Source organism: Phocoena phocoena, chromosome 11 (genome assembly GCF_963924675.1).
Source record: "Phocoena phocoena chromosome 11, mPhoPho1.1, whole genome shotgun sequence".
Lineage (NCBI taxonomy): Eukaryota > Metazoa > Chordata > Mammalia > Artiodactyla > Phocoenidae > Phocoena > Phocoena phocoena.
The window spans coordinates 91769667-91784323 of NC_089229.1; positions in this window are offsets into that span (position 1 = coordinate 91769667).

Here is a 14657-nt window from a genome sequence, read left to right on the forward strand (position 1 = left end):
TGACTTTGTTCATTTGCCACTGACTTACTCTGTTCCTTATGCTTCCATTGTTGGATAGACTCCCCTGCTCTCACCCAGGTTCCAGCCACCAAGCAGGGTGGTATTGGGGAGAAGCTGGAGCCGCAGGGTCATTGTACGAGGTAGTCGTCTCTGCGTGGTGCTGTCAGCTGGAGAAGGACAAAGCTAGCCAGGACAGTAGCTGCTTCTGCTGCCTGGCGAGAAAGGACTGGGTACCTTGTTTAGGGGTGGATGGTGGCTTCAGAGTATATTAACAGGCAAGGGGCGGTAGCCCAGGCATTAAGCCAGGTCCAGAACATGAGAGATGAACCCGTTAGTTACACGTACACACCAGGGTGAGGTGGTGCTCTTTGCAGTTGAGTGTGTGCAGCTCTTTGAAGATGCTGGACCCTAGTGGGTCCCTGCCCCTGCCATTCCATCTCTGTCTCCATCACCTTCTCATTTCTGCCTTCAGAGTTTGTACTCCTCCTCTGCCCCCCTCCTCCGTCTGACCGTGCCCCTGCTGGCTTTATTTCCTCTCTAAACCACAGCTTCATACAAACAGGAGCTCAGAACCCTGCTTATTCTCGCCTCTTTTCCTTTGCTTCCTCTGATCCCCAGTCACTAAAATGTATTCTTTGTGTGTACCTCAGTTTTCTTTATCCACGAACCCTTCAAATTGAAAGGAAGAAAATATTTTAGTTGGGATAGAATTATGAGAAAAGAAGAGTTAATGGATTCATGGAAAAGCCAGTCATTCTGTATTTTAACAGTAGGTCATTCACAGTGCTTAGTGCAAGAACCATTAAAATCATTAACAGGTCATTAATGCTGGCTTTGAACTAGCTCATCGAAATCTCACTCTTAATAGCTTTAAAAACTGTTTCCAAATGCTTGAATTTTAACCATCAGGAGTTGAAAATGGAGCAGATGACTCTGGGGCTCCCTTGGTTTTAAGGTCCCAGGGGAAGATCAGGGTGTTTGGGGTCCTTCGCAAAAGCCTGAGACTAATGTCGTGGAGGGCAGTGAACGAGTTCCCTCATAAACCATGTCACGATGCCACTGTCAGAGCAGAGATGAAGTGGACGAAGCACCAGTAGCTCTGACCTACCGAGCTACGCGCACGCCCCTTTCCAACATGGCGGGAATCAGAAAAGGAAGCCGTGCTTTGAAGATTCTGTCAGCAAACAGATCAAAAAGGACCGCTGCCCCACTTTCCTTTGCAGGCTGTCGTGACGTAACACCGCTCATCTTGTGAGAGCCTCTTCTAACACGGTGCTCCTAAATTACCCCGTAATTTCTTCCTGTTATCCCTGCCCTGTCACGTGCTGTGTAAGAGGATTTTGTAGAAGCTGGAGTCCTGGTTGGGTCAAGTCACAGAGGAGGCTGGGACTTAGTCTATAGTTAGAGGCCAGGAGGTGCCGAGAGCTACTTCTAAGGTAGAGCTGGACGGACAACGTGGGCAAGGCTGGTGGAGGGCAGTGCTGCCATTTCAGCCACTAAAACAGAAAACATAGGGGCTGGTTTTCGCTCCGGGTGTACATTAAAGGATACCTGGATTCTGCCCTTCATATGTTGGTAAAGCCAAGATTTCCTTTTCCTTTGAGGTATGAGGGAGGATGTTAGCATTTCTATCATCATCTTCATTTTTCCTTTGTGATTAGAGTCTTCATCTCTTTTTTTTTTAATTTATTTTTTGGTTGCACCTCACGGCATGTGGGATCTTAGTTCCCTGACCAGGGATCGAACCCACGCCTCCTGCCTTGGAAGCACAGAGTCTTAACCACTGGATGCCCAGGGAATTCTCTGATAAGAGCCTTAAGGAAGCTTTTTTCCCTGTCTATGCCAGGGGAAAAATGGTGGAGAAGGAGGAAATATTGGGTTGGCCAAAAAGTTCGTTCGGGTTTTTCTGTAACGTCCTACCAAAACCCCGAACGAACTTTTTGGCCAACTCAATACCACTTTTGCACCCTATCCCCTAATTATATAACCGAGAAAATTAAGGAAAATGTAGATTGGCATTTAGGGAGGGTTAGAAGAGCTCACAGAGAGAGTACAAGGGTTGAAAGGAGCATCATGTACTTTGGAGGAAGATGTGAAAAGTTGTCAAGATGTGAGATTAGAAACAGATAACCGATATAGATACAGAGATGGCTATTCCTCTGTTGGCCCCTCCAGATCCACTTCCCATCCTTCCACTCTGCTCTGACCACTACGAGGCTGAACCTGATTTACCAGGTCAGCGGGCTCCCCACCAGTCTGCTTAGGATTGGCCAATGGGATGCAAGAAAGAGCACCAGGAGGGTGAGGTTGGATGACCAGCCCCCAGTTTCTTTCGTCCCTCCTGCACTGTGGGTTGAGAATGGCTGCCTTCTTCTGCCAGAGATCACAGCTCCCTTGGGGCGGCCCCTCTCACAGGTCCAGCTTCCGCTGGGATCCATTATTAGCTCCCTCCTCTTGCCACCTCAGGGATCCAGAGCTAGTGACAGCTCCCACCGTGGCCAGACCCAGGGTGTTTCAGGACCCCTTGTTGGCTTCCCTTGACTCTGCCCACCCCATTTAAAATAGTCTCTTTGTTAAACTCTCCTTAGTCTCCCCATTTGGGGTTATCATCTGTTTCCTGTTGGAAACTGATACAATACTAGATATCTTATACCCATATACAATTTACCTACTACTGTGTACCCCTTTATATGATGTATGCAGTGTATACCTCAGGTCTTCCTAAAGCACCACCCAGGGTGTGGCACTGGCGAGTCCCCCCAGAGGCATTGCTCAGAGATTGTGGGAAGAATGAACAGTAGGGGTAGGATTCCCTGTTCTCTGTAGGCTGGGAAATGGGTCTTGACTCTCTCCATTACTGAGAAGAAAATTTCTCCCTTTCTTGCAAATTCTCCCTGCAAGAGTGGCCTTTTTCGTCGTTGGCAGGCCAGCTTCTTCTGGCCCCAGAGCAGTGTAGGCGAGTTGTCATGGAGGCAGAGTAGGGTTTGTTGGTGACAGAGAACACCAGGTTGGGCAGCTGGGCTGCTAGGCTGGCCTCACCATTCGTCTTCACTTCCTCTTTCGAGCCTGGGTGGCTGAGGTTTTTATAATCAGCAAGTATGGATGGCACTTAAGCCTGGAGTGGCTCTTAGCCTCAAACAAAGATGGTGGCCTCCTTACATGCTCTCCACCCAGGAGAGCAGGACTGTTGGAAAACAAAGCTGGTGTATCCTTAGCATTCAACCCTTTACCCTGGATAGCTTAATTCATTTTTATTATACTGCTTCGTCAAACCTCATTGGGTTTATTCTCCTCTTACTTTCTCTCTTTAAAGAAAGTATGCACCTAATAATTCAGACAGCGTACCATAGAGGTCACTTACCATGTTGTACTTGGCTAATGTCTGATGTGTTGTACTTTATGTAATAGGGAACTTTAATGGCATTTAGAAGTGCCTCCTCTCACTGAGATCTCATGTCTGGTCCTCTGCTTTCACCTTAGTTCTAAGGTTAGGTGATTTGTACTGTTGTGTGAATATTAGAATCATTTCTTTTGCCCGGAAAAATGTCAATGTGAATTTTTTTCAAGTCGAATCAAAACACTGTGATTTTTAAATCGCTTGCTTTGTTTCTTATGCTAATGTCTGAAAGTATTTTGAGAATCGCTGAAGGGTCATATCAACACATTTCCAGTTAGTTCAGATTTTGTAGAAGTTGCATCTCTATTAGTGGGGCTTTTAGGTTGCAGTCCACAGGAAATGACATTGACTCATTTAAGGGGGGAAAAAAGATGTATATTAGATTCGAAGGGAAAGGAAAGGAAAAGTGTCATGGAGCTTCCAAGGATCTGGGTAGCAGGAATTAATAAATACACTTTCTTTGTCCCAGAGATACACTCCTGGAACGAATGATGCTTGATGGCTCTATGGTTTCTGAAGTCTTTGTGGTACTCTGCTTAAGATTCAAATTCCAGGGAGAGGGGATCTTTTTTGGTCCAGTATGGGGCCTCTTGTTTGACAGGCCCATGGAGATTTTATCCACTGGGGAAGGGGTTGTTCCTCAAAGCACAACTTGGGTGTTGTTACCACTAACAGGAGAACGGGTGCCTGGCGGGCAAAGCCAACAGATGTCCTCTTCAGCATCTCTCTTTAGTCTTCTGTTTATCTCTCTGCCAGATCATTAAGTAAGACGTTACATAAAGCTGGACTTATCATGGGTGCCACAGGCTCCCCACCAGGCATTCCTCTGACTATGTACATTATCACTAGTAATTGTCCATTTACTTTTAGGCAGGTTTTAGCCTCTGTGATGAGCTTCACACTCCTGCCAGTTTGAACCTCACGTAAGGAGTAAGCTTTCATGAGCTGTTGTATCAGTTTTTTAAAGTCAAAATGTATTATTTCATTGCCTGTGCGCTCCTCTCTACTAATCTTGTAATCCTACCCCAAATAACAATTCAATTTGGAAGGCTGCCATGTGGCCAGAACATCAGCTTTTCCTAGCCAGCTTCCGTTGTGTGAGCAAGGGCCCGGGCTAGGACAGCCAGGGTACCCTGCTGTCTGCCATCCTGGCTAATGAACTGGAGACACAATTTCTATTTCAGATGACCTGCTGAAGCAGTTTAGTGCTCTCTGAACCACTGAGGAAAAATTGAATTAGACTCAGTATAGGTGTATAATCCAAGCATATTTGAGGCTATTCAAATCCAGGGGAAATTGGTAATGATAAGAGCTAATATTTGTGGGGAGCTTACTACGTGCCAGACACCTTGCACTTCACCTGTATCACCTCTCTTGAACCTTCACCCCAACCCTAAAGACCCTATAAAGTAGGTACAAATATTATCCTTGTTTTCCTGGTGCAGAAACTAAGGCTTAGGGGCAAACTGACTTGTTCAAGGTTGCACATTTACTAATACGTATTGTATATACTCTAACCTCTATGCTGTGCAGCCACTCACGCTTGGTAAATACCTATGTACCTCGCCATCTCTTCACTGACTCCTCAGTTCAATGAATAAGATATGTATCAAATGCTCAGGGTGGGGCAGCACTGTTGGAGGTGCAGATGCAGAATGTGTAGCTGATGAGACACGATGCCTTCCCTGCCAGGAGGGATCTTGCCTTCCAGGAGCTAACGTGTGTACAGAAGCTCAGTGACTTGAATGCTGTGTGCCCTGACTGTGCTGTTCACAGAGAGTGTATCCCCAGTGCTACCAGGCCATCTAGAATCCCTTCTGAAAGTGGAACATGGGAGAAGCTTAGGTAGGTAGGTAGGTAGGTGGGTAGCTAGCTAGCTAGCTAGCTAGATAGAATGATGAATGGATATATAGCTAGATGATAGAATATATAGATTAGATAGAGAGATGATACATGATGTAGATAGATGATAGATAGATGATGATAGATAGATAGATATACAGACAGACACATGTGCATTGTGTCTCTAACTCGTCCACCACGTTACACATAATTGCAGAAAGTGGAAACACGTCCTTCACATCCTGAGAGTGCGCTGTAGAGTGGCCTTCTGCAAGAGTTACATTCTTTTAGGTTTTGTGTATTATCTTAAAATTTTATTTTAGTTCTTTTTTTTAACTGAAGTATAGTTGATTTACAATGTTGTGTTAGTTTCAGGTATACAGCAAAGTGATTCATATATATATATATATATATATATATATATTTATATAACAGAATATATGTGTATATATATATTCTTTTTCAGATTCTTTTCCATTATAGGTTATTACAAGATATTGAATGTAGTTCCCTGTGCTGTACAGTAGGTCCTTGTCATTTATCTGTTTTATATACAGTAGTGTGTGTCTGTTAACTTCAAACTCTTAATTTGTCTCTTTCCCCCCTGTCCCCTTTGGTAACCATAAGTTTGTTTTCTATGTCTATGAGTCTATTAAAAGTTCATTTTAAAATGCCCTTTCCCCCATAGTATTTCAATGATTATTTTAACATAAAAATAAATCCCTAAAAGTCGATACTGGAGTAAACTGTGGCTCCAGGATAGGTACTATATTTCTGGGCAGTTTCCATATCCCCAGTGCCCCCAGCGGTTGGTCCGTATACTCTAATTTGAGAGGCAGGGAAGAGACTAATGTATCTCAGAAGCCTCCACAGATATCTTGAATGGGAAGTGGTTTAATACCAGGAATTTGAGGTTTACGAAACCTTTGAAAGGCTGGGGGAGTGAAGGCCAGGAAAGTCCTGTTCGGGAAAAAGGTACGTGCAGGGACTGCAGTGAAGCTACTGGGCGATTCTCAGGAGATGCCTGATGTCCCAGGCAAAACCCCCTCTGCTGGGTGCCAACAGTCTCACTGTTGGAATCTAACTGGAAACTTGCTGGCTAGGGCACCTACGAAAGGCAGTTTCTAGGCTCTAGAGAGCCTAGCACGCAAGGGAGAGCTTGGAGAGGTGAGGGTGGTGCTGAGGATCCACCAACGATATCCCTACTGCACAATGAAAAGGGACATGTGGCCTAGGATAAGACAATAGCCATTCCTCTTTTCCCTACTGTAGTCCTATCCCTTTCAACCTTCTCCCTGAACAGCTTAAAGTGCCAAGGAATGAGGTTTCAGTAAGAAGCAAAGCCATGTTGGGGAAATTTAGTTTTATTGATTCTCTTCCTTTTTTATTTCACTTTCCCACTTTCCACCATCTTGGTTCTCCCATTCCCTTCTTTTAGGGAAGAGAAGGGCTGTTAGTCTCAGGATTGTGTGTCAGTTCCTCTGGGGTCTGTTATCATCCAAGGCCTCTTCAGAGATAAGCTCTTTAGGGAAGACACAGGGTGAAAAGCGGAATTGATTGAAAGGATTTGTAGGGTTTTCCTTTGTAGGAATGTGATTTCCTCCTGTGGTAAAGGGAGCTAAATGCTCCAGCTAGTTCATCTGGAACTGATCTGATCTCATCTGATCTCATTTTCAAGATGCTTCTGATATGAACCTCAAGAAGAAGGTCTGTTTTCTTTAGTCCCTGTGGGGTCCCAACCACTCTCAGGTTGCGGAGCCTTTCCACTCTTTTCCAAGAAGATTTTCTCTTCTTCACCTCTCAACTTTCAAGCAAGATCTTGGTCAAAAGTTTTCATTGGTTCATTTTGATGCTTCCCTACTGTTCTGTAAATGGATACCACCATTTTTTTTTTAACTCAAATGAATTAAGTTGATGGACTGTCTTAAAAGACTGCATCACGTTTTTTAAAAAAAATTATTGTTAGAGTTGTCATTAAGCCTGTTAGAAAAAGAAGCCATATGGTCTCTACCTGGCATCTTTCATGTCAGACAGGGCCATTGTTTCTAAAATGTTGGGACCATTCCAAAAGAGAATGGATAGTTATGTATTAGAGAATGTTAGTTTAGAAAAGAGGTTGAATTTTAGAAAAGTTGTGAGAGAAACAAATGATTTAATTTATAAGTGTTTCAGGGGAAGAGTTTGAAAAGAATCTATGAAGAATAGTAGTTTATAATCTTAAACTTGGCTTTGTTTGCTGTCTGTATGGATTGTATGTTGGGACTAAACCATATTTAGAAGGTCACCAAGTATGAAACTCTGAACATAGACACTCTGACTTAGAAGACTGAAGGTCTGCATGCCTATTTGTAGGGAGGTTTGGTTAAAACAGTGAAATCAGGCAGGTAGATGTTGAGCTTTTCGGTTCTGCATGTGGAGAAAAGGAGCTCATGGTGGGAATTCCCCAGAATAGAGACGTGGAAGCAGGTGAATCTCTCTGTTAGCTGGAGTTAGAAGTCTTTATTCCTTCTGTCAATAGTTTCGAGTGGGTGGAAAAGATTGAGAAGGATCTGGACAAAGAGAAAGCTGACTTTCAAGCTGATAGTTCCAGAAAGAGATCACAGGAGGAGGGGACTAAGGAATCCTTTTCCAGCTTTATTTTGATAAAGTCATTCATTTTGGAGCTACAAACCCTGTACAAAAAAGGAGACCCCCAACTTCATAATGGGTAGTCTGTGAGTCAGTTATCCACAGGCTTTTAGGGGAGGGAGCAAATAATCACCCTTTTAATATATTTTATTTTCCCTTAACAATGCCCCACTGCAGAATGGCAAATAAATAGAAAATGCAAGGGAACTGGGATTCATGTTCTCAGTTTGTGACTGATCATTAGTCAAGGGATGAGAAACCAGGATTTTTGAAAGCTATGTGGACATTTTTTTTTTTTTTTGTGGTACACAGGCCTCTCACTGTTGTGGCCTCTCCCGTTGCGGAGCACAGGCTCCGGACGCGCAGGCTCAGCGGCCATGACTCACGGGCCCAGCTGCTCCGCGGCATGTGGGATCTTCCCGGACTGGGGCACGAACCCGTGTTCGCTGCATCGGCAGGTGGACTCTCAACCACTGCGCCACCAGGGAAGCCCTATGTGGACATTTTATTTAGCATCCAGATTTCAGACTGTCAAACTCCTATTATGAATCAGTGCATGGTGTTTATCAGAATCAACTGAACGAAGATTTATTGACTACTATTTTCTTTATGCTTTCACTTATATCATTGTCTTTAATCTTCCTAGCAATCCTGTGAGGTATTACTATTTCCCTTTTACAGATTAGAAAATTGAGGAACAGAGAAGTTAAGAGACTTGTCTTTTTAAAGGCACACAAGGAGGAAAGGGTGGACTACAAAAGTTAAAGCTGATGGCTGTCTGAGAGCAGGTCCAGAGCTGTGGTCACAGTGCCCGCCCTACTTGGTTCCAGTTTCTGGGGACCTGAATTCTATCATTGATGTTGCCAGCTGACCACTGTGATGTCTTTATTTGGGAAAATCCACCCAGCACGTCCAAAAAGCCTGGCGAGGCGACCTAATTTTAAGAAGATACAAAAAAAAAAAAAAAAAAAACTCTACCCAAAAGTTCCGACATTTTTCTAGCATCCGGAATAATAAGAAAGCAGAAAGAAGTATTTTTGTATATTCTGAAGTTGTCACTTAACATGAGATATTGTCACCTAATGTAACAAACGTTTTTCATCTAACAATTATAGGCTAGTTTTGAATTTATATTTATCTGTAATATTGTATAGTTTCCTGTGAATATTCTAGCTTCTTCTGCACTTTGGGGTAAACGTACCTTCTTAAAACTTGGTCTCCTAAATAAGCATGACTTAAAAGATCAATTTTAGGAATCGAATGTCATGCCAGAAAAATTTCCAGCGAGCCCACGTTTACCTTGGTCATTGCTGTCTCCTTTTCTTCTTCTGCATCACTCTATTGTACTGTACTTTGCAGCCACTTTTAGCCTCCTGACATTCCTCTCATTAAATTAGCTACCGTGTAACATCGCTTTTCTTTTTTTAAGGTACTACAGCACTTCCCAACACAGCCAGCCCTCCCCCAATGGCTTCCAGTTCCCTCTAAAATCTTTGGGTCATCATCTGAGGTAGCTACCTGCGGCGGCAGCGCAGGGTCTATTCCCAGAAACAGCAAACACCATTCACGTGGGTGGCAGGTTGCTGGGGCTTTGTATAAAGAAGCAGCAGCCTTGATCTGTAGGACCGTGTGATTTTGTTAGCAGGACCCAATTTGGAGCCTTCTCATAATGGGGCGTGACCCGGAGGAACAGGTTGTTCTTGGACTGGTCGCTTGGATCTGGAAGAGGGCTAAGGGGGTCGGTAAAGACCGGGAAGACTGAGAGGCTTCAAAATGAAAACAGACCAGTTCTGGGGATCCTCCCTGGTATAGAAGGCTCGTCCCTGCCCCCGCCTCGTGCTTTTATCCTCTTCCTGAAATGTAGCTCCTCCCCCTGCCGTCCTTGCCCTGGCATACTTCTCTCCAGTCTTTAGTCCCAGCTCAAGGCTTCCTCTTGGGAAAGCCTTCCTTAACTTTCCCTGTGGAACGTCCATCCTCTGTGTTCCCAGGCAGCTTGTGTGGACCGTGTACCTTGTATGTGGTGATTACTTGTTTATAGATTTGTCTCTAACTAAACTTGGAGCCCCATCATCTGTGTCTTCCTGGCAGATGGTAGAGACTTAGTAGATATTTATCAGATGAGCAGATGGGCTTTCCCTCCCACCCCCCGCTTTCTCTTACTTGGGCCAGGGTGTTGTATTTTGCTTTGGTTTTGCCTAGGGTAGGTGACTGAGAGCAATCCACACAACACGTCTAATACCTTGGATGAAGGTCATGAAACTATGCAAGGTTCACGTGTTATAAACAAGAGGATGAATCTTCTCTCTCTCAACCCCCTCAGGGCCAATCTCAGTTTGGCAAAGATGACCATTTGTGTAGGATATCAACTCTAACAAACTTTCTGATTTAAAGTGAAAGCTAACTTAATATTCTTTATTGCTTCTTGGAATCTGATCTTGGCAAGATTAATGTAAAAAATATTATGAAGTAAGGTAAATCTTGTGGGATTTTGACCGAGTGAAATTGAAATGCCAGGGATCTCATTTTTCAAAAGGTCCCCAGCATTTTGTCCAGCATCTTCCGTCAGTGCACAGCCTCTTAATCACTGGCCTGAAAGCTCTGCCCTCTGGTGAGATACCCCACAAAGTAACCCCACTGCAGGCAAAACCCCCAGCGACTATTAAAAGAATAGCTGAAATTCACATACATTCCCCCAAATACAGTAAACCAGGGAAATGTTGATTTTACCTGCATGTTAAAAACAAGTCATCTGGTCACCTGGTGATTGGGGGGGCATTGGAAATAGCCGTTGAGCGGCCTCATTTTCCTGCTCCCCCAAGCCGGCCTGGCTGGAAGTAGCAAAGTCCAAATACAGATACCAGCCAGGTGGTTGGAAGGGTCAGATGTCTTGTTCGGAAGAGTAGCTGGAGTTAGCACTTTGGCCACAACTGGGGTGGTCCTAAGGCTGTGTTGTCCAGTACAGGATACGGTAGCCACAGATCATCTTTACATGTAAATAGATTAAAATGAAATGAAATAACCATTCAGTTTCTTCGTTGCTGAGCTGCATTTCAAGTGCTCAGCGGCCGCCGCAGATAGAATGGCCGTCACTGCAGAAAGTCCTCTTGGGTACTGCTGTGCCAAGGACCTGGACGCCTACAACGTTACATCTGCAAGATGCCTGACTTTTCCAGAATGGCCAGGAGCAGTCCCGGGAGGCACAACTTAAAATAGAGACAGAGGGCAGCAAATGGTGTCGGTTTGCCTGTGGCCAGGGTTTGGGTGATGCCCTTGGGTACCACTAGCAGGTCTGAACCATAGTTAGTGGAGAGCGAGGCAATGGAGCGGTTTAGATTCAAATTGAAATCTACCTAAGTTATTGTGTGATTAATGCATGCCAGAACCTACGCTGGGTGCTTTCACCTCCGTTACCTTATTTCTGCCTCTGAGATAGTGGCTACTTGCCTACTTTCTACAGATGAGAAAACCGAGGCTCAGAGGCATTAAGTAACGTGTAGAAGGGCACATGGTGGCAGGGTCCAAGTTGGAACTTGGTGCTTTTAACTCCAGTTCAGTGCTTCTCTGCCTTTAGGGCTAAGGAGAGGGAGGAGGGTGCAATGAGGGACCTCCATCCACTAGGTCCCTTGGCGCCTGGTTAGTGCTTGACCTCTCGGTCATGGCCTGATGCCGAGGTGGGTGTTTCTTCCATGGGGAGCTTAGTGAATGGAATGAGGATCTGCTGCATTTAGAATCAAAGATGAAAATACATCACCAATCATGACAGTAATAATAATGAGGTAGTTGGTACTGTTCAGTGTGTCAGCTACTGTTCTAAGCATTTTGCATAAGTTAATGATTTAATCCCCATGACTACCCTATGAAGTAGGCACTGTTTTTACCCCTGTTTTATAGATAAAGAAACCAAGGTTTGGAGAGAGAAAGTCAGGTGTCCGATGGCACAGTGAGGGGGTGGCATCTTAGAAACCATTATCTCCACTTGTGGCATCTCAGATGGCCCTGGGGCAAGGAATAGTGGGCAGGAGCGCACGCCCAGCCCAGCGCTTCATATTCGCATTACACGGCGCCCGCAGCACCTCTGTGAGGCCCCGCCAAAGCTCATCCGCAGGTGGCAGTGGCAGACTCTCCATTTTTCAGGTGTGGAAGCAGAAGCCTAAAGGGTTGAAATGACTCACCCAGTGTCCCAGAGAGTAAGTGGCAGCCCCGGCAGCCCAGGATCCCTTATAAACCTTTCCCTGCCTCTGGTACTCCAGTTCTGACCCCTTCTTGGGAAAGCCGGTTCTCAAAGGGGATGCTGCGGAGAAGTTTCTGGAGTCTCTCTGTGTGCGTCAGAGTATGAAGCTGTCTTCCACCGTCCGTTTCACTCCAGCCATTCCATGTGTGTCTTGTGTTGTGCTGAGTAGGGCCGATATCAGTAGGGCATCAGAGGTGTTCACGCATAGAAGATGCTAGTCTCGAAAACCATGTCTTAGTACTGATTTCTGCCTGCGCTCTAATGAGATTTTTGTTTCAGAAAAGAAAAGGAAATGTGGTGAACGTGGCTCTGATAGGACTAAAGATATACATGGGGTCTTCCACCCAGGCGGTGTGGACTCTGGGTATTGGATTTGCATCCTTTCTACCCGGGCTCTTTGAAACTCACTGCCACTGTTACTCTCACCTCAGGTGTAAGGAGGAGGGCTCAGTCATTTCTTTCCAATGGAGGATCGGGGAGTGAGGTGAGATGTTACCCATCCCACTGAGGCATCGGGCTGCGACGCTAGCCTGTGGGACCAGGAGCCTGCCTAGCTCCTCTTCTAAGCAGGGACCAGGAGGCGGCGCCCCAGGGGTTTGTAACGTGCACCTGGACCCTCCTACTGTTTCGCTTGTTGCTTCCCCCCGTTTTTTTCTTTTTTTCCGGCCGTGCCTTGTGGCATGCAGGATGATCTTAGTTCCTCGACCAGGGATCAAACCCATGCCCCCTGAAGTGGAAGCACGGAGTCTTAACCGCTGGACCACCAGGGAAGTCCATTGCTTCCCCATGTTGGGAGGCACCCAGAGCTGACACTTGGATTGCACGTTGCAAAATGCACATGAATTGACTCCTCTCCAACAAATCTGGGAAGGGTATGATATTCAGCTCCATCTTACAGATGAGGAAACTGAGACTCTTCGAGGCCAGTCATATAGAAAAAGTAGTTTGAACCCAGCACCCCCAGTTCCTAAGGCCGTGCTCCTTCTACACCGCAGTCACCTTGACTCTTCCGGAGGGCGGCGCAAATTCAGACGCCACCTCAGATCCCTGCTGCCTTCCTGTGGCCGCATCCTTACCCTGTGCCCACAGGTAAGTACAGAGCTGTGGGCAGGAGGCTCAGGTGAGCCTGCCCCTCTCCTGGACGTGCTCTGCTCTCTGAAACCTTGAAGGTGGCTTCCTGCCAGTCATATTAAATACGCAGCTTCGACAGGAGCACTAATTCCTGCCTAGTGTTGTTTGAGAAGCATCTCCTTTAAATGCAATCCACGTGTCTTTCACTTTCCCCTCTCACTTTATGTCCCACTCATTTCCTCCTTTCTTCTTCTCTGACCTCTGATCGCCTCCCCTCTCCTTTGCTTTCCTCTTTTTCCTGTTGCTCCGGGAGTGGCAAGCGACCCCGGTTGGTTGTTATGCAGTGCGTACCGTTGTTGAATCGCACCGGAGTGAGCGTCGGCCTGGGATGAAGGGCCATGGCATCAGCTCCGTCCTAATGACCGGCCTGTGCTGCCCGGGGTGGGAAGCACTGAGGAGCCGCCGGTAGGACCCCCTCCCGCTGTGGAAGGGGGAGGTTACAGGGGCCTCGGTGCATCGGGCTTCTCGCCGCCCGTGCCCTGGCCCTGCGGGTCATGCTGGGGGCTGTTTTCATCTCTGCCTGCTGGTCCCGCAGGCACGGTGGGGCAGAGCCTCTCCCTCCTGATGCCTTGGGCGGTCAAGCCTGCTGTTTTCCTGCTACAAGCTTTCTGCAGGAGGAGATGGAAAAAACCAGAGAAGGAGGAGAGTGACAGAGGCTGGAGTGAACAGGTAGCTGAGTAGCTAGCTGCCTCTGTGTGCCGTCAGCTCCGCCTCCTTCAAGGCCGGGACCAGGGCGCTGACCCCAGCATCCTGTGCTTGTGAGGGTGCCTGTGTGCGGGGAGCGGGGGGGTGCGGGGAGCCTCAGGCCTAGAGCAGGGGTCCCGACAAAGGGAGAGAGGAGAGCCCATCTGCCCACAAACCCCTGCAGATCAGGGGCCTTCCAGAAAGCCATCAGATAGGAGTGTGATGTATGGCCTGCGGTGAGCAAGGGAGCAGGTAGCTACGGAAAGCTGCGTAAAGAAGAATAAATATTGACACAAACTCCTCGGAGGTTGTGGGTAGGTTCCTGTTTCGCGGGCTGTGAGGCCAGCGCAGACTTCCGAGAGGAATTTGCTCTCCTGGCTAGGGCCCCCTTGCCGCTCACTTCTCTCCCCTCCTCCCTGCCTCCAGCTTCTCCCAGAGCCTTAGTGTCCAGGCTGGGAGCACTGTGTCAATGCTAGAGATACAAGAAGGAATGGGATCCAGCGGTTTTCTGGAGTTGCTCCCAGTCTAGTTGAGGAGACAGTCAAGACTTGCCACGGTACTAACTGTCACAGGAGAGGCATCAGTAGGGTCTCACCTGAGAACAGAAAGGGGCCCGGAACAGAGCCAGCGCAGGGAAATGTGGGAAGGGTGGGAAGTGGCTTTCAAGCGAAGGCGATGCTTGAACTGGCTGCTTAAGGAGAGAAGGGAAGGGCGGCCCAGGCGCCCCTTGAGCTTGAGTTGAGG